The 20,388-nt window shown below is 38.7% G+C and overlaps 1 long non-coding RNA gene across 1 annotated transcript in view; it reads left to right on the top strand.

Annotated features, from left to right (window-relative positions):
* The window catches only part of LOC150091071 (uncharacterized), a 117,586-nt gene extending 97,670 nt beyond the window's left edge, over nt 1-19,916 (top strand). The window contains exons 3-4 of the long non-coding RNA XR_016547411.1: nt 8,569-8,631; nt 19,803-19,916. This is a non-coding gene — a long non-coding RNA (uncharacterized LOC150091071). The remainder of the gene's footprint in view (nt 1-8,568; nt 8,632-19,802) is intronic.
* Nucleotides 19,917-20,388: the final 472 nt, after the last annotated feature.

The following is a 20,388-nucleotide window of genomic DNA, read 5'->3' as shown; positions in this document are numbered from 1 at the left end:
TTCCCAGATAAACTTATCGTTTTTCTAAACGCTCGGCCTGCCTCTCCCTTTGTTTATTTGTCTCTCCAAATCTCGCGTTTAGATAGCAAGATCAGCTGTAAAGCGCATGAGTGACGCTCGTGAAACCGCATCGTCCATCATGCGTACTGAAGTCTGACATATCCGATACTTTAATACTCCTAATTATGGTCGTGGCTATGGGAATAGCCTTAAGTGCGCCACCACGAAGATTACTCACCTCGTACAACAACATCATTTTGTGCAGGTATCGTATTTTGCACTAACTTTTCTACAATTCTCAACACAGCCTTTCTGTTTCCTACTCTCCATCTTTCTTTTTTCGGCCATGGCTTAATAAATCATCTCGGATATTACCATAAATACTGGTGCATTGCTAAGAATTAAGAATCGTACGGGGATGAGAGTAAAAAAAAGTTTAATATAATGCTAGCGAAGGAAAGCTTTAATAATACGGTAAATATTGATGAGAAAGATTAACAACAACAAAAATAGTGTCATGCTCGAAATGGAATTTTAATCTTAATGAAACAAATGTGATGCGAAGCACAACGGGAGGGTCGATGCTTATAATGTCAGCTCTGTTTTTTCTCTCTGTACATCAGAGCAGAGTAAATCCCCATGTATTGATGGCAGACATCATTGAGGGATTTTATAAGCGTTTCGGGACACCTGACAACCGTAGAAATCTGTTTAATTAGTCTTGAGAGGATTCTTAACACCACATGACCGTTAATGAACTTTTTTCTTGATTTCTACGAGTAAAAGTTGACAATGTGGTAATGCAGAACTGTTAATACGCGTCTAAAAATGGCGTATTGTTCCAGAGAAACAAGATAGCATCGTTAAAATATAGAGAGGATGAAGAATCCTATAACATAAGCATTATTAATGTAACCTGTGTTACCATAGATGCAGTTTATATGGCATTGTGGATGTTGAGCTGAATACTTTTGCAGTGCATCTGCGCTTGACAAAGAAAAGTGAGTTAACTGTGGCAATAATATTTAATGAAGGGAGCATCCCATATTCTTTTTAGGAGTCCGCAATAAGCCTCGCCCAGCGTCTTCTTTTACTGCTTTTTTTATGGTGTTCCCACATCCCTGTTGAATGGGATGTCGCCATCGTTTTTCAGAGAAAGTCTTCAGCACCTGTCACAGGAGGCTTTCCGATAGTAAAGTGTGGTCTGAACTCGTCACAGAGTGAGCTGTCGAAGCATCCCTTGTCACCTACGCCTTAGAGCGTATCTTTTGCGGCATGTGTGCGTGTTTATGTCAAGGTGCGCCAATCCCTCTGGGAGAGTGAGAACAGGGCAAGGTCTTACCTCACGTAGGGGTCTTCTAGCTGAGCGTGCAGGTTCCACAATGCAGCTACACAAAATCCATCTGTCTCGACACTTCCTGAACATCTGGATCCCTCTGGCCTTCCAAAAATACTCGAGAACGTTGATGCCATATAGACATGAACGCTACGTAACTGTCGGAAGGCTGCTTGCCTCTTCCTGTCTCGTTTAATAAGATGTAAGGCTGCCTCGTATCTCAAGAGGTGATGGAGTTTTATTTGAGACAAAGACAGGCTGCGAAAGAGGACGGCTGATAGGAAGAGGTTGATGGGGGTGTATATTTAAAGTGAGCCGGCGTGCGGTAGGGTCAAAGGACGGGAATATTCCAGACTCGCTCTTTTATTATTTTTTTTTCCGAGAAGGTAAACCTTTAAAATAATTATTATTTAAACAACGCCACAGAAATCTTAATTATTGATATTACAAATACAACAAATCTATGACAAACTACGTAAGAAATTAATGTCTTTTTTCCACGTTTCTATAAGGAATACATGAAAGGAGGATGCGGATATCATAAGTTTAGCATTAAATACTCGTATCCCGCTTATTTTGGTAACTGCGTGTACCTGAAAGTGTCTATTGCCTTTGGACTTCCTGTTATGCATCTTTCCTGTCCCATTTTCGTAGTGGCATTTCTGTTTTTCATTTCTGCATTAAGACTATCTGACTCTCGCAATAAATCCTTGTAATTGGATCTTTGACTATTTGGCGATAATCTCAGTTTTTAGTATGAAACACCATATTGAAATTCAAAATTTGTTTTGGATAAGGAAATCCAGTGGACACACTGATTGAATATAAAATGAGGCAAAATAGTCGAAAGATTTAAAAGCGGGTAATAGCAGACTGGCTTTGAAATCACCGTTTTTATCTCTTTCCTTGAAGCTCATCCAAATCTGTTTAAGCAATAAAACCGTCAGCGAAAACAAGCTGTAAAATGAAAGAAACTTGAAATATTGCACAGTTCGTATAAATATTACACAGATGGTATTTTTGGCATTCCCTATTCTAAATAAAACATCACATTTGCACCTGGTATCCGATTTTATTGTGAATAAAACTAGATTAAAGTCGCATTTTAAAGGAGAGCTTCCAGGATATAAAACTCCAGTTGTCAGCTACTGCAACTCGTAAAATTGGAATGTAAAGTAACTTTGCAGCAACGAAATCAAACGTATTTTTTCTACTATCTGTCTCTGGGGTGCTGTTATCCGACTACTGGCACAGTAAAAACAATATCACAATGGACCGGAGGTTCTAAGACCTGTAATTGACTGACTGGAGTGAAAATTATCTCTATAAATGGCAAGTGAAGAACGAGAATGATGGGTTTCGCTAAAATTGCCATTCCTTCAACAGTTCTCTACGCTTTTAAATAATAGACTTCTGTAAGCAGAGTTTAACTACAGGGTATCAAAAAGGAGAGCCAACAGTGGCCGATTTTCTACAAATGCATTTGTAAGGCAGCAGCAGTCAAGAGAAGTATAATGTACTGTTAATCCTACGATCAAGATCTTTAATGATGTTTGTTACAACGTAATACTTGGTTGCAACTTAATTTCAACTCGAGATCAGTCTCGGTATTTTTTTTGTTCATTAAGCCGTTGTCTCTTTATGCACGCATGCGCACGCAGAACGAATTTGTCACGCGTATAAAAGCATGACATTTTCTGATTCGAGGAAAACCGAGTTAAGAATAAAACTGGTCTTGAGTAATTGGATTCCTGATAAGGCAAATTTCTTCACGAAAAATCTAAAGTGTGCATCTGTCACCTGACACAACGGATAAACACCATTCGATCTCATCGGGTTCATTCCCCTACTATTATAAAGAGCCGGGAATCTTGACATTCGCAAATTAAGGTCGTTGTGAGGTCACCGTAGTCTTATAACTCGTCATCTCAGACGGGGAGTGGCCATAGCGCACGTGTCTAAGAGGAGACTGGTTATTCTGTGGTTCTTAGACCTATAGTAGTAGGCGCGACTTTAGGTGCGCCGGAGATGAGGTAACTATGGCAATTAACAAAAGCTTGCTCTTCACTCAGTTAATACTCATGAGAATCGCTAGAGGGCTTGCTAAGAGCATTCAGACACGTTTATGCAACGCAGGACTGCATGTCCACTTTTCGACAGGATTTCAAATGTTCCTCTTGTGCTGATTATAGAGGATGCAGTTTGAAGGAATTTCTGTTCGTAAGAGTGGTACGGTGGTTAGCATACCCTTCCCAAGGTATGGCACATTTATTACCTGATTTAAAAATTTGAAATCTCTGAAGTTTTGTGGGGAATATATTTCTAAGCGTTCTTCCCACTTATTTTTGAGTTAAAGTTAGTTTATGACTTTACACCAACGTTGACAAATCTTTTTAAAAGGATGAGCTACTCGATAACCCATTACAACAACCAAGTACTCAATCCAGCCTAGCCAAGGCTGCAAAGTAAAAACCACACGAAGTAGCACACCTAATGCATTATTAAGTAGTCAATATGCCAAAACTTCCACCCTCCTCTTCCAAAAACAGAAACTGGAAGACTCGATTTACAGAGCATTCAGCCGTTGACCACTCAAAACAATCACTAGTGGTCAGTGAGTATCAAATCATCTTAAAATACGAAGTTACTTAGTAGCTAAGTCAACCTACCTGCAGAAATGCAGCAAGTCCTTCGTACTGCGGAAGCGGAATAACCGTGATTCAGTTGGAAGCCATTCTGCGAACTTTCCGTCAGCGTAAGGACGTTACTCCTCTGAAATGCATTTGAATGTTTACGTTTAGTAACAAGTTAAGTGATTTGTTCTGTAAATTAGAATGGCGTTAACTTTGTATTCTCTCGGTCGCGTATGAGAGTGATTCTATCCATCAGCAACATCGGTATTCAACTGAGTCCAGGGTTTGGGATATTCCAAACAGCGCGAGATAACTCTAACCATGTGGAGATGAATATACGCAATACTGTGGCCTAGCTATGATTTGAGAAGAAAGGCAAATGGGGTGAGTATTTTGGGAATTTTTTTGAAGAATAGAACCACGGAATAACTGCTAATTTTTCACGTGAGCGGTATTGTGAAAAATTTTTAATATCCTTCTTATTCAACTATTGATGACAAAAGCTAAAAGAACCCTTCATTATTTTTCAAAGACTTTTGCGGGGAAATTTTGTTTTATCCGGTTAAAACATTCTAGAAGCCCACCCCCACTAATCACATCTTTACTAAGCCATTGTTTCCCAACTTGTTTGTTTCCTTCTCCAGAACCCGGACATCCTTAATCCCTAGCGATTGAGAAGCGTTGAATCTTAAGTATGTATTTTGAAGTTATGCTCAAAAGTAGAAAAGGTGTAGACCCTTTCGTGTGTTTAGTAAGAATTGACTTGGGCCTTATTGTGTCGTGATAATTTTGAATAAAGACGTATTTTGGTAGTTGCCCATCGATCAGCGTGTCAGATTAAGAATGGTAAAACATTGACATTCGGTGGGTTTTGACTCTATTTTTTATGATGCTCAAACGATATCAACATTCCAGTAAAAAGAACCGGTAGTCAATGAATGGTAAAGTACAAATCATTAGAAATGCTTTCATACAAAGACAACTCCACGTACCCGATAATTAGTGTGAGTTTAAAATGTGTGGTACAAGACGATTTACCTAGAAAAGGTTGGCCAGCCTTTACTTATGAGAAGTTTTTCGAATAAAGTTTCGTAAAAAAGTTGTTTAGGAGCATGTTGGGAAATCCATACCTCGTGCCTTCTTCGAAACCAACGTTTAGCGCTAAGTGACGAGAACAAGCCTTCCTTATGACTTCCTTCAGGGACTGGAAGAATTAGCTCCAGATGTTGCAATAGGGCAGGGGAACCACCCAGTTGTGAATGCGTATCATGGGCAGATATTTCCGGAACTTTTGAGTTAGAATTATGCAGTCGAAATTGCTTAGTGGTCCATCCCCTTCTACTTTAGGGTAGCTGCACTGGATTTTTGTATGAGAACGACTCTTGTCTAGACCTTGGTAAAGAATTCTGATGACCTAAGCACATTCTAAACAATTAATGGAAACCGGAAAGAGTTAATGAGTTTCGGAAGACCGTGCTTAACATAAAAGTTCTTCTTGTTCATTGATCAGGCGTACCGTCAATAAAAACAGCGTCTTCTGTTTTCTTATTTTCATCTCATTGTGATTCTTGTACGATATATCTCATAGGAACTCAATCATATCCACATAGAATATTTTTTGGACGAACTGAGGTAGTTTTATGAATAAGTAAATCTGTTTATACTCCAGGACGGCCACACAGACAGAAAGGAATTAATGTAGCAGCACTCAGTTCAATTACAACTTCGTCATTATCTAAGATTTCATTTTATAATCGACTTGCATCCTGCCAAGTTAATGACGAGCGGCGACATTTTCTGTCGAAATCGGACTGGTTGCAGCGTGGTTCCTTTTTTGTTGCCCATCTCCTTGATCTCAAGTTTTTCATCTTCTCCCAGCATGTATAGAAAATGTCAGTTTGGAGAATGCTAAAATTATAAAAAGTTATTGCCAACTTAATTCCGGTATCAAACAAATGTCCGAATAACATTAAGGGTAAGGCCATCCAAAGAAATCTCTTTCCAATGCAATCTTGAGTCATTGGAGATAATGCACTAAACTTCTGCACGCACCTTGAAGTTAACAAAGTTAAAAATAATCCTGTTCTATGTTGATTTTAACTTGGATAGCCCACGCTTAAATTTGGGCCATCATCTTTTCTATCACTCTCTGTTTCTGCTGGGCAGGTTCCTCTTGATATCTTCGATCTTCACAGCACAGAGTGCTGGATCTTGAGGTGAGTGGACAGTGATAAAATGCCTAGTATACCATATCTTCTCTTCCCCCCCACGACACCAACCTCCATCGCAGTTTATCATTAATCCCAAAGACTCGATCCTGGCTAAATGAGTGCTCCTGACTCCTATTCCAGATCCTCAGCCGATACAATGACCGATTCAGCTTACAAGAAACAGCCATCTCTGCTTCAAATGCAATGCCATCGGATGCATCGATAAAATTTTACTATCCAACGGTAATCTTTGAAGATCTTTCCATCAGGCTCTAACATGGACAATGCTTAACAGAAAACCAATTCGTAGAACCGCTGTATTTTTTTAGTACCAGTTGAAGCGCCCTTCTCACTGACCCATCCTTACTGTTTCCATAAGTGACTCGCAGTATCCGTGTGCTGGAGATCTATTCTTTAGGTCTATTGGCATTTAATAAAGTTCCATTCTTGAACATTGTGTGCGTTTTTATTTTAATCTAAGAAACAGCCATCAGGAGCCGAAATAGTTTAATCTGTACATTCTGCTTTGATTTCTGTAGTTAAACAAATGCGGTTAAAGTTTTTAAAGGGATTTTATTAAAAAAAAGGGGGGGGAAGGGCATTTTAGAGGAAACCTCGGTACTCACATCCAAGAAAATCTAAAACAAACTTCGCCAGATATGGTAAGCGGTTAAAAAGAAAACAAAAAAACTTTATTTCTTTCTCTGTTAGCAAAAGCTTTTATTCATTGATGCACTGTCGGAATTCCAACTTCCCTCTTAAGGCTACCAACGGGCGCGCGCAAGTTTTATTCATGTGCGATTCTCTGTAATCGTCACATAACTTACACCGAGTCAATTAATTGCGCTGCCTTCGCTGTCATTACAAGTAGGGGTTGCTGAAAGTCACCTTACTTGTAACACAGGGGTGGTTACCGAAGCACGTGATCAACATTCAAACGCTCGGTGGTCCTCTCATGTGTGTGTGCCTCCTTATCTTTAATACAGAATCAGACGACTTGAAACGACAGTTGTCAACAACTTGGGCAAACCTGACTTGTTCAGAAAACACGCTTAATCTCGATCACAGGAAGTGGAAGATGGATTGAGCACGGACAGAGAAAGAATACTTTATCCCTTTCGTGGAAGGGCTTTTACGATACTAATTCACTACCTTAATGAAATAATGTCTCTTCTTATTACGCGTTTTATTTATAAACGTTTTTCTCGACATCTTTATCCTCATAAATCTTAGTGACATTTGCGCAATGGCTGCTTTCGCCATCTTGTGGTAAGTGCAATAACTTTCCAATTTATTGGGAACATAAACATTTCGGAGCCTCTACTTGATGAAGGGGACGCTCCTGAACGTTGGATCGACTCCTCAGTTAGCACTGGTAAATTCTGAGGACCCGCTACCGTCCTTCTGGTCAGTGGCCCGAAAAGAAAATCTGCAATCGTATTCTTAAACTAAATCCACCCTCGTTTTGACTTGGTGAGTATCAGGTGAACAAACACAAGCCATCAGCCATTTGTGTAATCTTCGATGCGAACTTCGGATTAGGTATCAAAGTTTTAGTTTCATGGTTTTTCGCATTGGAAAGAATAAAGCAATCTGGTTGGCGTGTTTTTGCTATCAGTATTTGTATGACCTTGTGGCAGAAAGGTCACACCTTGGAGCTACAGTGACTCACTGTTATCACCTTGGTTGGTAAACAGAGGCGTACGAACTCCCGATGTGTTGATGCGAGGGAAGTAATGGAAACAAGTTTTTATTTAAACAGATTGAAGCCGTTATTGAAGAGGTTCATTGTATAGAGGGGAACTCTTCTAATTATAGGAAATCCACACGTGTAATATGTTGGTGGAACTCTTTTATAGTTGGATAATTTAGTTGTGAAGGAGTGATAAGGCCGAAGGACAGTTGACAAAAAGCCTGGGTTCGAGTTCAGTCTAAGCGTGAGGAACTTTTGACCGTTGTTCACTCAGTTGCGGAGTCCCTCTCTCGGACGAAGGTTAACGCAATTTTTTTCACCTCTTGGAAACTTGGGCTTTTCAACAATCTGCAAAATGGGATGAACCGACTATAGTATACGCGTAGTTTACAAACAAAATATAAATAAGTCAGTCGACTAACTGAGTTGATTTGCCATTGACTACCACATTCAGAAAGTTATGGTTCCAATCTCTGATAATGAATCGAGCAGCGTGTTAAATAAATGCATTCTGGCAGCAAATTGTAAAGTGTACTCCTTTTGTGGTTTTAAAATTTAAACGTTGAAATAATGAAAAACAACAATTGTAAATGATTTCGAAATTTGTAAACTTTGCTAAGATTTTAATTGAAGTATTTAAATTTAAAACAGTGATCACTAAGTCCAATGATCTTAATTACTACTTTTTGTTTCTAGAACTGCTCTCTATGAAGCTGATCCATTCGACAAATGCAGTATGGTTGCTAGCCTTCCACAGAGGTAAGTCCACAGTCTCGAATCCTACGTTATATTTTAAATTCAAGAATTAAAATATTTAATTTAAATTAACTACAGCCTTCATATAATATCAGCGATTCATTGGTTGATGGTCATAAGGAAATTACTCTTAATCCTATTTGGAATGACCTTGTATATGATGGTTGTCGTAGCCGATATGTCAAATGTGAGAGTACATGAGTTTGAGCTGATCGTGTTTTTGGCTTAAATAAGGTGGAGTTTTTATATTCTATCTTGTAAACTCCTCTATACTCTGTGTAGCCGTCCCAGAGTATAAACAGAAAAAGGAAATAGTGGGATTAGTCTTTATGCTTTGGAATCATGGGAGTTGCATTTCATCTGTGGTTTCTAGCAGGATTTCTCGCCTATAACTGTGCGGTCTGTGGTATGTCCTGCTAACAGAAGTTAGCGTGGGCTTAATTTCTTCAGCTCAATTAATATCGCTTGTCTTTTCTCCTTAAAAAACGACCCTCCGAAGATATGTCGACAGGCTACAAATTTTTCTATTGGTAAATTGCGCTTCTCCATCATCGCTCTAACTCACCTGTCTATATGGTAATCCGTTCCATTACTGACAAGTGGACATTTTGCTAAAATACTGTACGCACTTTCGGTAAACATTCTTTAAGCAGCTCATCAACTTCTTTTCTTTTACTTATCCTTTTTGTCATCATCAATCACATTAGCCCTTCAAAGAGCTCGCTGCCCTCATCTCTACTCTCTTAGACTTCTTAAGCTGTCAAAAAGAGAAAGGCACAAAAAAAAAAAGGTCTTTGCGTCATCCGAATACGCTAAAACATCTTTTAAATATCTGCAAATGAAAGTTTTTACAAGAGTTGGTAGACATACAATTATGGAGATGGAGTTTTTCGTCGTCATTTCTTTGTATTTACTTCTGTACCACTAAGATTGTGGTGATAACACAACGTGCAAAAAGTAAACGATTTCTCTCCATCTATTCAGCAGAAGCAGAGCTCATTGCTGTGCTACTCGATGAATCCCAAATGGGACAGAGTTCATTAATATTTTTGTTATTCACAACATCTACATGCTGTCATCTATGTAAATGATGGTCAAATTTTCCCATCTTGGGACATGGGATTCGTGTATTTAAATTTAATGAGTGTCCAATCTGTGAAGACATGATGGTATTTCTCTATAAATAGCGAACGATGTTTGGATGCTTCTACTCTAAGCCGTATAATAATGGGTCATTAAGTAGCTCCAGCCGCATACTGAATAGCCTCTTATATCTAATTAAAAGTCTGTATGGAAATAACCAAGCAGCAGTAAAACTTACAACCAATAAAAATAGCTGCAGCGCAATCAATAAGAGTGATTTTGGCATCCATGAAGTATGAACAACGTATTAACATGCACAAAGTTATTTTTTCTGGATGGACAATGAAGTTTGGAAGACCAATTACTTGAAGTAATACAAAAATTTTATTAATCACAATGGGTGTCTGAATGTCCAATATATATATAATACTTATACTTTTTATGATACATCATGATTGAGTGCTGCGACCAGTTTATAGGATCAATTCCACTTGGAACGAACTCATAATATAACTAATTGAAAGATGGTAAAATGGTAATTGTCTTCAAATATCGTAAATTGACTTTAAATGGGAATTGCTCTCAAAATTTTGGGGTTAATGGTAGCACTTGGTCTTAGATTTTTAGGGTTCGCTTGGGTTAGAAGTTTGAGAAATACAGTTTGATTTAAAGAAAAATGGGAATTCAAAAAAGAATTTTACATTTCTCAAAGTAATAATTGTGAGAAGTTACACATTTGTGAGATCGCTCATGGTGCTGAAGGAAACATTTTAAGCACAGTTGAACTTTTCGCCACCAATTCGCTGTCACATTTTCTTTTAATGTCCTCTTCGGTGTATATTGTATGATTTTTCATCCAGCAAACAGACAAATTGACAACAGAACATGGGCAATTTAGGAATACAATATATACGGCGCAATATGGCCCAAGTTGCTCATGCGCCCAAGCCGTAAAACAGCAGTGACATATGAAGCATCTGGTATTCTTATAATAAAGTGATTTTTAAAGTTTGCTATGACTAGAGTCTTCAGAAGTTATTTATGAACCTGGTGACCAGCATAATTGGGATTACACCTTAGAAGTCTGTTCAAGAAATGCACCACATTTCCCTTCGGTTAGAACCAAGTCACTATTAGTGAAGGACTTAGTTCTAATGAAATCCAATGTAGAACTCCAGAAATCTCATTGGAAAGAGTAGAATCAACTTGATTCCAGCTGCAAGACAACATACAGAAAATGTCACCTGGCACATTTTTAAAGTGTTCAAGTTCGTGTGCTATTGTTCTATTAATTTCTGATTGGCCCTTTAAAGAAATTGATATTGTTATTGGTGGAAATCCAGAACTACGGTGTGTTTTCATAGACAGTTCAAGTAAAAGTAAAAAAACTTGTATTTTTGCACACTGGGAATATGCAATCATCAATCCCTATTGCCCACTCTATTCATATTAAAGAAGGTTACTGAAATGTGAAGCTTGTATTAGAGAAGATAAAGTACGATCGTTATAAATGGTGTCTGTGGAGGCCTGAAGATTCTGAGGCGCTTTCTGAGTTTACCAGATGATTTCACCAAGTTCCCTTGCTTTTCTTTGCCTATAGAAGAGTAGCTCAGGGAACAGAATAGTCTGTCAGAATTCAGTTGTAGCCTGGTGCACTCAATATAGTCAACATTCCCTTTGTTCCAAGAAACAAAGCCTTGCTTCCACTTCATATCAAGCTGGAACTGGTCAAACAATTTGTTAAAGCTTTGTATCCTTGCGGATCCAAAGCTTTAACATCGTAATGCATATGTTGTCTATGTTTTCAAAATTTAATAGCTAAATATTCTGTAACATACTTACTGGGTCTACTTTTCTCTTTATAAAACCACCAAACTGAGTACACCTGATAACCGTGTTCGATTTATGCGAGCAGAGCGTTATAAATGAAAGAAAAAAAATGAAGGCAGGCCTAATTACTTATGGGGGGAACTGGTTGGGCCAATACATAATGGATATTTAATTTCTTTCAATACATCTTAAGAGGTGGCAATTTCTATCCATCTACTAGTTGCCGCGAATTACAATATAGTAATTCTATTAAGTCGTCGCTGTAAGGACATTAACTTTATTATAACAAACATCCCAAGATGAAAAAGTTTATCCTCTGAAGATTCCAGAGCGCACAAAGAACTGTTGATATTCTAATATCCATTCTTCAAGTTGCACGCGTTCAACGACTCCACTTCCCAAATGCTTAATCAATAACAGTTGTACCATTCTACTCTTCTCCACCCCCTACTTCCTTTTTATCCTGCGTAATCGAGGCATTGAAAAGATATTAACAAGTGGGATTGTTTCTATCTAATGAAAAATTAGTAGCTCGATATTCTGGTGTGTAGTTTTTGTTTTATCTGAGGAAAATGCCGAGGCATCATGGGTAGAGTCTTACAGCATTCTCTCGAGAGTGCATCGATATTTATTGATCTTTGCACTTCGCTCTGCGGGACTATCCTTTAACATCCTCCTACCTGACCCCACCCACCAAGTTGGTCGTATGAAGAATTCTATATTTTCGCTTCGACGAGTTGAACAAGAGAAGGGCTTTCTTAAGACTGAAGATGTATTCCTCCTTCGAACGAAATTAGACTTGAACGATGCGATTTCATTAATGGGACGGAGGAAGAGGGGGGATAAAAAGGCGCGCATTTTCCTGCGCTTACATTTATTTAAAGAAAATTATTCGAGAAAAGGAAATACAGAATTGGAGTTTCAAATTCCAGTAATCTTAGTCAACCATTAAATAGCGAATGCGTAGAGGCTAACTAACGAATATCAATGTTTATTTACTTTATTGTAATAGCCATCGAAAGAATCGTGGTGATTGCAAATCCAAGGTATACTGCAGTTGGATAAACTGCTCTTTTTTTTTTTTTTTTAGACGCGTTTTCATGTACACTGAGTGATCACTGAATTATGACTACCTACTTGGACGTCCGTTCGCACTAGTAAGAGCCACTATCCGCTTAGGCATTGAACCCACTAGATGTCGGAAGATGTCTTTAAGGATCTGCAGCTATTGTGCCTGCAAGGCTTTCCACAGTGACGGAAGGGATGATGGTTGCGTGTCCATACAGCTCACTTCCGTTCCAAAACATCCCACAGGTATTCAATTGGACAGAGGGTAATCAAGATGGCTAAAGTCTTCACTGTGTTCCTTGAACCATTCGTGCACAGCGCGGGCCTGATGACACGGCGCGTCTTGGAAGGTCCCGTTTCTGTCCGGGAAAAATGCAACATGTCAGGATGCACATGGTCTCCTAAGAGGCGGCTGGTAGACCTCACCAGTACGTTGGTTCATACACACCAGGGGTCCTAGGTCTTTCTAGCAAAACATACTCCCTCTTAAACAACCACCTACCTGGATAGTGGGCTCCATGGATTGCCACACACGGTGTCCGTCTGCGTATTTAGACTCATCCAATGAGTCACCAGACATTTAGACTCATCCAATCAGCCCACTCGTTTGCAGTTCTCCAATGTCCAACCAGTTGGTGGTTCATACCACAGCATTCTCCCTCGTCGATGATCAGCGGTGAGCAGAATCTCTTGGGTCGTCTGTTGTGGAACCCCATACGTCTGAGTGCGCGGCGCATCGTCATTTGGGATATTGTTGTTTCATTCCCGATATTGTATTGCAATGTCAACTGTCAAACAGTGATCTGCCGTTGAGTCCGTACAAAACGCTGCACCCTCTGCTTATCAGGATCATCCACGTGGAGTAATCCTTTACAGTTCTACTGGCAAGAGGTGGTTTTGACTTGTTCGACACCATTCTTTGTACACCTTAACCACAGTGGGCGTGAGCAACCTACAAGACATGCTGTTTCCTATATAGAAGCACCCAATGCGCGAGCATCCACAATCATGCTTGCTTTATCTTTACTGCTCCATCACTTACACGGTTAATGCAAATTACCACTGCTACAGCGTACGAAGCTGTTAGGGTTTTTATAGTGCAAACTATGCAGCATAGTCCATTGCGAATGGGGTGGTCATAATTCAATGATTACTGAGCGTATATATATGTATTTTTTTATTTTTTTTTAAGACTGATAAAAGGTAATTGGCATGAATGCTGAATAGTGAACCAGCCAATGCTTACAAAGGGGTTCACTGAAGAACTTAATTCATTGAAATGAATGTACGCGAAGAACAAACTTGGCACGGTTCTAGTAGCCTTGAAATTGTATCCGAGTGCAGTTAAACAAACATTTCTTAGCGAAGAGTGAAACCTAGTAGGATATGCTTGACAGAATAATAATAATAATATATATATATATATATATATATATATATATATAAAAAGGTGGGGCAGGAGATGGGCGTAGCATACGACTCAACTGTGTACCCACTTGTGAATTATAAAGACGATTTTGTAATAAGATCAAGCGTAAATAGATAAGAAATCAAAGGAGAAACCTCAAAATTTTGAGAATCAGATTAAGACAGAAAAGAGACAAGTATAGGCAATCAGTTATCAAAATTACTAATAACAAATTGAGAAATATATCCTACTTTACTTGCCTGATACATTCTTGAAACCACGAGCTGCTCATCAAACAAAGGCACATCCATTGGATTTATTTGCCCTTGGATATTGTTCAAGTGACAACAGTGTGCGCCTTCATTTAAAACTTTGGCATTATTGATGCGAGCTGGTGTATTCAGAAAAGTTGTCACGTAGTCACCAATGCGAATCGAAGTGGTTGTTAAATAAAATTTCTGGTAAGATGATTTTATTTATTTTTTAAATTACTTTTGAATTCTTAATAAGAATAGATAAATCTGAGCGTGATTCTTCGTCGAAATGGATTTGGACAAAGATACAACACGACTGGATGGATTGCTAGACACTGGATGATTTTTGAATATATAAATAGTACTCTGATTGTAATTAACTGGCAATCAGAGTACTATTTATTAGTTAAAATTAGTTCTATGCTAGGAATTACTTTAACTATTTCCTGTTTATTTTTAATACAAACATCTCATATAAACATAAAGTATTCAGGCCTGGTTGAATTACAGATATAAACACACGATCATGTATTAGGGCTCTCTCAGCAGTGTCTGCACGCACGAGAGAGACAATACAGTAGTGTAGGCGAGGTGAACTTTGAGTTTAGAGACCTATTCAGGGAGGAAAGAGGTAAGGGGAGGGATGGAAGCGAAATATGTACTGTTAAAATCAGCTTCCGCTAATGACCGCGTGTTTTGTGAACTGCCAGCAGCAAACAATTCATTGGACGCACACGGACTTTGGTACCAAACGTGGGGGCGGTAGGGGACAACTGCCATGAAATGAGATCCTGTAATGGTTAAGCGAACCAAAAAAAGAAAAAGAAAACTTTAGGCGGGAATAGAGCTGGGAGAGGGGGGGAGGAGGGCCAAGAGACACTCGAAGCCAGGTGTACTGTGTGTACTCAGCTCTTACGGACAGGCTACGGAGAACAGATCGAGTGTGCCGACTAGTCGAGAGTAAACACTGCCATCTGCTCTTGATGGGCGAGTTTGGAAGGTTGCTCCAGATTGTCTTTTATGGGGTTGGTACGTAGGATGCTCAAGATTAGCCGTGACTTCGAAAGAGCTTATTAGAGATAATGAGCTCTTATTTTAAAGACAGACGAATCGTAACATAAAAGGTTTTGCTAGGTAAGTCGCTCCGTACGATCTTGTGCGTGAGAGGAAAGGGTTCACCAAAGATGCCGTTGATGTTTGGCCTGCCGAGTAGGAGAATGGCAGGAAGAGAACCACCACAAGTGAGTATTGGGATAACTTTGAGTTAAGCGAATATTACGAGATTTGTTAAATAAAATCTAGTCAAGGGTGAATATAGAAAACCGGGTCTTTTACTAAATTAAGGTATTTTAAATTTATTTAAACTACAGTCGCGAGGAATGGACACCTCTTGATGGTATGATTTCGTATTCAGCATCCATGATAGATGTTTCATTTAGACTTAGATCTACACTCGCTGAGGTTTTTATTTTTCGTTTGTGTTTAAATAGGCAGTTGAATATAATGTGTTTATAACTAATGCGATTTGTAGGGGTGGTTAAGTATCGATGTTTTCATTTCTTTTACTGTAACGTACGTAAAACGATGAGGAATATTCCTTTTTTTCTTGTTATTGATTGGTGCAAGACAGTTGGCAGTGGTTAGTTTATTACATCTAGAGCTTGCTTTATGTGATCTAAGAATCTCTCTTTGCGTGTGTACCTATACTTTCAGTTTTCGGATGACGAAATAAACCATCTGCATTTTAGAAATTATTTCACGAAATGCGTTGTGTGGCAAGAAGGAAAGAGTTTAAATTTATTTCCTCCCATGGAAGATTATTTTATTATTATTATTTTTTTTAAATCAATTACTCAGAGATCGTCTTGAATATGCAGGTGGACGATGTTCAAAGATGTCTAACTGGATTAAGTGCGATCGAGTTGTTCTGTTTTTATTGAAAAAAATCTTTTTAGTATTTTTGATCGTATTAGTAATGCTTTTAACAAGCTGTTCTGTTTCTCCTAAGCAGCTTCTTAGAATAGTCTTTTCTCTTTAAAAGAATTCTTCATCTGTCTCGTTGAAATAGCAAGCATACGTAATTTTTTTTTCCAGAGAATTTTAGAGATTTTTTAGAGATTTGACAAAAATGAAGTCTCATTTGCACTTATTTCTATATGTTTTATAGGCATAAGTAATCCAATTTAAATTTAGGACATAAGGTTGTAAATACCCGAAGAAGTTCTCTGTTTTCGTTACTAACAGCCAAAATGTATTATGTAAATGTCACAAGAGACTATTGTATATGCCAGTGGTGATTTTAAAATCATAAAGCTGAAGATTTAACACTTATTTATTAAGATTTATTATCCATTGGCAACAGCCAATGGGTAATAAAATAATAATTCTTTCCTAGTAGCGTTAGGGTCCCAAACTGCACATTCTCATTTTAAAATCTAAGGAATAAAATGCCTCGCGCACATTCACTATTAATTTTAATAGTTTAGTGACTCAACTAGTGCTCAAATTAACTTATTCATCGGTATTTGCCAAAACGTTGAAGATTGTAAAATAGTCCTCATTGAATTAATATTTTAGAAGTTAACGAACAATAAGCCATGCAGCAATGCATGATCGTGAATTTTCCTCACTATAACTCCCTCATTCCCAGCACTGTTAGGTTTTGCTGCCAAGGAGAATTCCTCCACCAACCCGGAACCCCAATCATCGCATAAATATCCTCCCCTCCTACATGCATGATTTGACTGTAATTGGACAAAAAGCGCATGAAGAGGGAACAGTCGAAAGAGAGCAGGAATTCTCTAGCAAAAAGCGGTAACGCCATGCAACCCTAAACAACATGGATGCAAAAGGCTAATTCTCAGTCGACGTTAAGATTTATGGGATGGAACGTCTGCTAAACTGAAAACGTGAGGTAGATAATAGAGAGCAGTGGAGTATAAGGAGGGCAAACATAAGGTTGATATTACAAGAAGAAAGAAGGGGTGGGAAGACATGATAAATATATATAACTGCTAATGACATTGTAAGGCACTGCGTATATAGAAGTCCACCTAACAAAACAATGTTTAAATAGACGATCATTTGTGAAAATAAGACATAATGGAAGCGTGCATTAAGGAGGAAGACATGCGTGTGTAGGAGTATGTGCCTTTGCACCGGGAACGGTTAATGATGTTCGCACTGAGCACACATTTCCTCGACATGATAGAGAATAGTAGCTTTTTTTTTTCTTTCTCTCATCACGGAATAGCAAACGTAAAATTAAAACACAATTTAACTCTCAGTAATGGCAATTTAAAGCTATAGTAGGTAAGTTGCAAGTCCTACACGTCTTACTCCTATTTCAAGGTAATTTGTATCGATTATGCTCGACTTAGATCCATCTAGTACATATTAACACGCTGTGCATTATTAATAGCTGTAAATTGAAGCAATTAGGTCTGCTGTACTTTTACAACAAAGAATTTAACATAGAATTGCGTTATTCTGGATGAAAAACCCGGAATATCTCAGCCACGATTGAAGAAGACTTCAGGGATACCAAACCTTTTCCATAAAGGAGTTTCAGACTGCGATATATCGTGCCAACAATACCCGGCACGCGGGACCGGCTCATAAGACAAATTCCTCTCGCTAGAATTTCGTTTCTGAAAATATGGCCAGTTGGTTAGGCCTAACTCAAGCGCGATGTTGCTAAGCCTAATTAAGATTTATTCCTCATTGGGTCTGCTTATTTCTTAGCAATCGAGGAATTTTATAGTAGTTTGGGCGAGCTTATTTTGATCAATGATCGCCATCGCCTTTAACTTTTCACTTATGAGTTTCCCTTATTGGTTTCGCAATAAAAATCAGTCCAACCAAACGCATATGCTTGGAAGTGTTTCACGAAAATATCGTTTTTAATCTTCATAATTGCACATCATTCAAATTTATGCGTTTATCATTTATCGTTTGCATATGCGCGAGGCTAATCCACTGCTGGCCATTATGTATATTACTCGTCTCATTTTTCTTTGCTGCGGTTGATGACGTAATCATCATTTGCCTGTATTAATATGGATTAATGTTCTTAATTGGTCATTAACGAGTAATTGCTCGTAGTTACTCCGTTTAATAGCCATCTATTTTTGGGGAACGATGCGATACTTAAGGCAGAAATCGGCAATCGTGATTGGTTAATAATACACGAACAAAGCAACATTTTGGTATATTATTACCGAATGAATGGCTCCAGACACGTGATAGCAATACACGAGTTTCTCATTAAAATTTACAGGCAAACTTTCTCCATTCTTTTAAAGAATTGAGAAATGTAGAGGAAAGGGTATTAATAAGGGTAGAATCATCCAAATTCAAAGTGGGGTGGGGGGAGGAGGAGGAGGACGTTTACAGCAAGTTCAACCGATGGAAGATTGGCGGCTGCGCAGTATGGGAGTTTAGAACGTTATGCAAATACTTTTTATAATGTCAAAGTAGTTACAATAAACAAAAAAATGCCAGCGTACTTGGCTACCAAGAGGGTTACACAAAAGGACAATCGTTAAACACAGTCTACTGTCACGGAAGCGAAATGGGATGTGTAATAATAAGTACTTTGGAATTCATGAGAGGAGCGTTGCAAATTTAGCCATTTTGTTTGCAGCGGGTAATGGATGTGATCTACTGTCGTGTGGCAAGCCAATAACGTAGATAAAGAAATCTCTGTTGGTGTCACGCGCTATGAGAAGCCGAGCACTGTTATCAACTTCCAGAGAGACCCACCAAAGGTTACCAACTTGGCCTCCACACATCTGGTAGCAGTAGTTACTCATTCTGCTGTTCAAACACTTTTTTTGTGCGCCCGCCTTGGACTTTTGGACAATGTTACATGCAGTCCACGTATTTCAACGTGCTTGTCCGGATAGGCGGGGTTGTCGAAGGTGGTGCGTCTACAAAGGTAGGGTCGCATGGTGTTCTACGTGATTTGGTTGGGCATCCTTCTACTCTTAAATTTCTGGAAATTTTAACTAGCGATCTGTGGACACGACACCGGTGATTACTTGACGTGGACTGGAGTTAGTGGGTGGGGGAAGGCACGCAAAGCATGGGTTCACGGCCTGAAATTGGCGGGATCACGCAATTTCGGAAGTACTGGAGCAGATATGGAATTTGGTTCTGAACGACTTCATTAAGAAAGTGGCTTTGTTATTAATGGAAAATTTCAGGGGAGAGTACATCCCCATTCCACAGCGGTCCGAATAGACTGGGGTAAGAAAAAAAAAATAATAATGAAAGCGTGGTAAGACTGTCATTAAAAAAATTAAAATGTGGATGGCGAGGGGTGGAGGTTTCAGGATCTTATATTTTATGTCTGCGCAGTAGCAAAATAAAGTGGAGGAAGTTTATTATTATTTTTTTAAGCTAGCATTAGTGACATATCGGACTACTTTTATTGCATATTCTGTAATCCAGAATATGCGTTAAAATTTCTCATTTTATACATTCTTATTTTTGAAGAGCACTTATGGATAACAACGTTCTCTTTCTAGCATTTGGGAGACTTGAAATCTGCCAAAGGTAGCCTTCGTCAGATGAGGAACGTGCGTGTAATTCCTGTGGTCACGTGATTCGGACGCGGGAGTAGACCCCCCAAGAAAGTAGGGAACGGAAATTCTCATCAAGGACAAATAAACGTAGCTGCAGGTAAGTCCTCTTATCTAATACCGTTGATTGGAAGGTAGGAAAAAAATAGCAATAACCCAACCGCTGTGTTGTGTAGACTAAGGTCAGACGAGCAGTACACTTTCCTTTTCTTTCTTTCTTTTTTTTTTTATTATAGTCTGCAAGTGCGTGAACACACATATATAAAAGGAAAAGATTTATTTGCAATTGCTTGAAGGTCGACTTGACCTTGAAATAACGAAATCGTGACTAACAGATTCGAGAGAGAGAGCCGAGAGGGAAATTGGAAAATGTCTGCGGCTACCGTTATCACCATCTGTGGCCGTAAATGAGAAAATTTTAATACCCCGAATGGCTTCCAAACAAGTTACTCTTCATTTTGACGTTTTCTTGAATCCCCTTTCAGTACTATTATTGCGATAGCACATTTTTATCACCCCCTTAACCATCTTG

Source organism: Mastigoproctus giganteus, chromosome 1, assembly GCF_048544385.1.
Source record: "Mastigoproctus giganteus isolate SK-2022 chromosome 1, ASM4854438v1, whole genome shotgun sequence".
In the NCBI taxonomy this organism is placed as follows: Eukaryota; Metazoa; Arthropoda; class Arachnida; order Uropygi; family Thelyphonidae; genus Mastigoproctus; species Mastigoproctus giganteus.
This window is presented reverse-complemented; position numbering and strand designations above follow the sequence as displayed.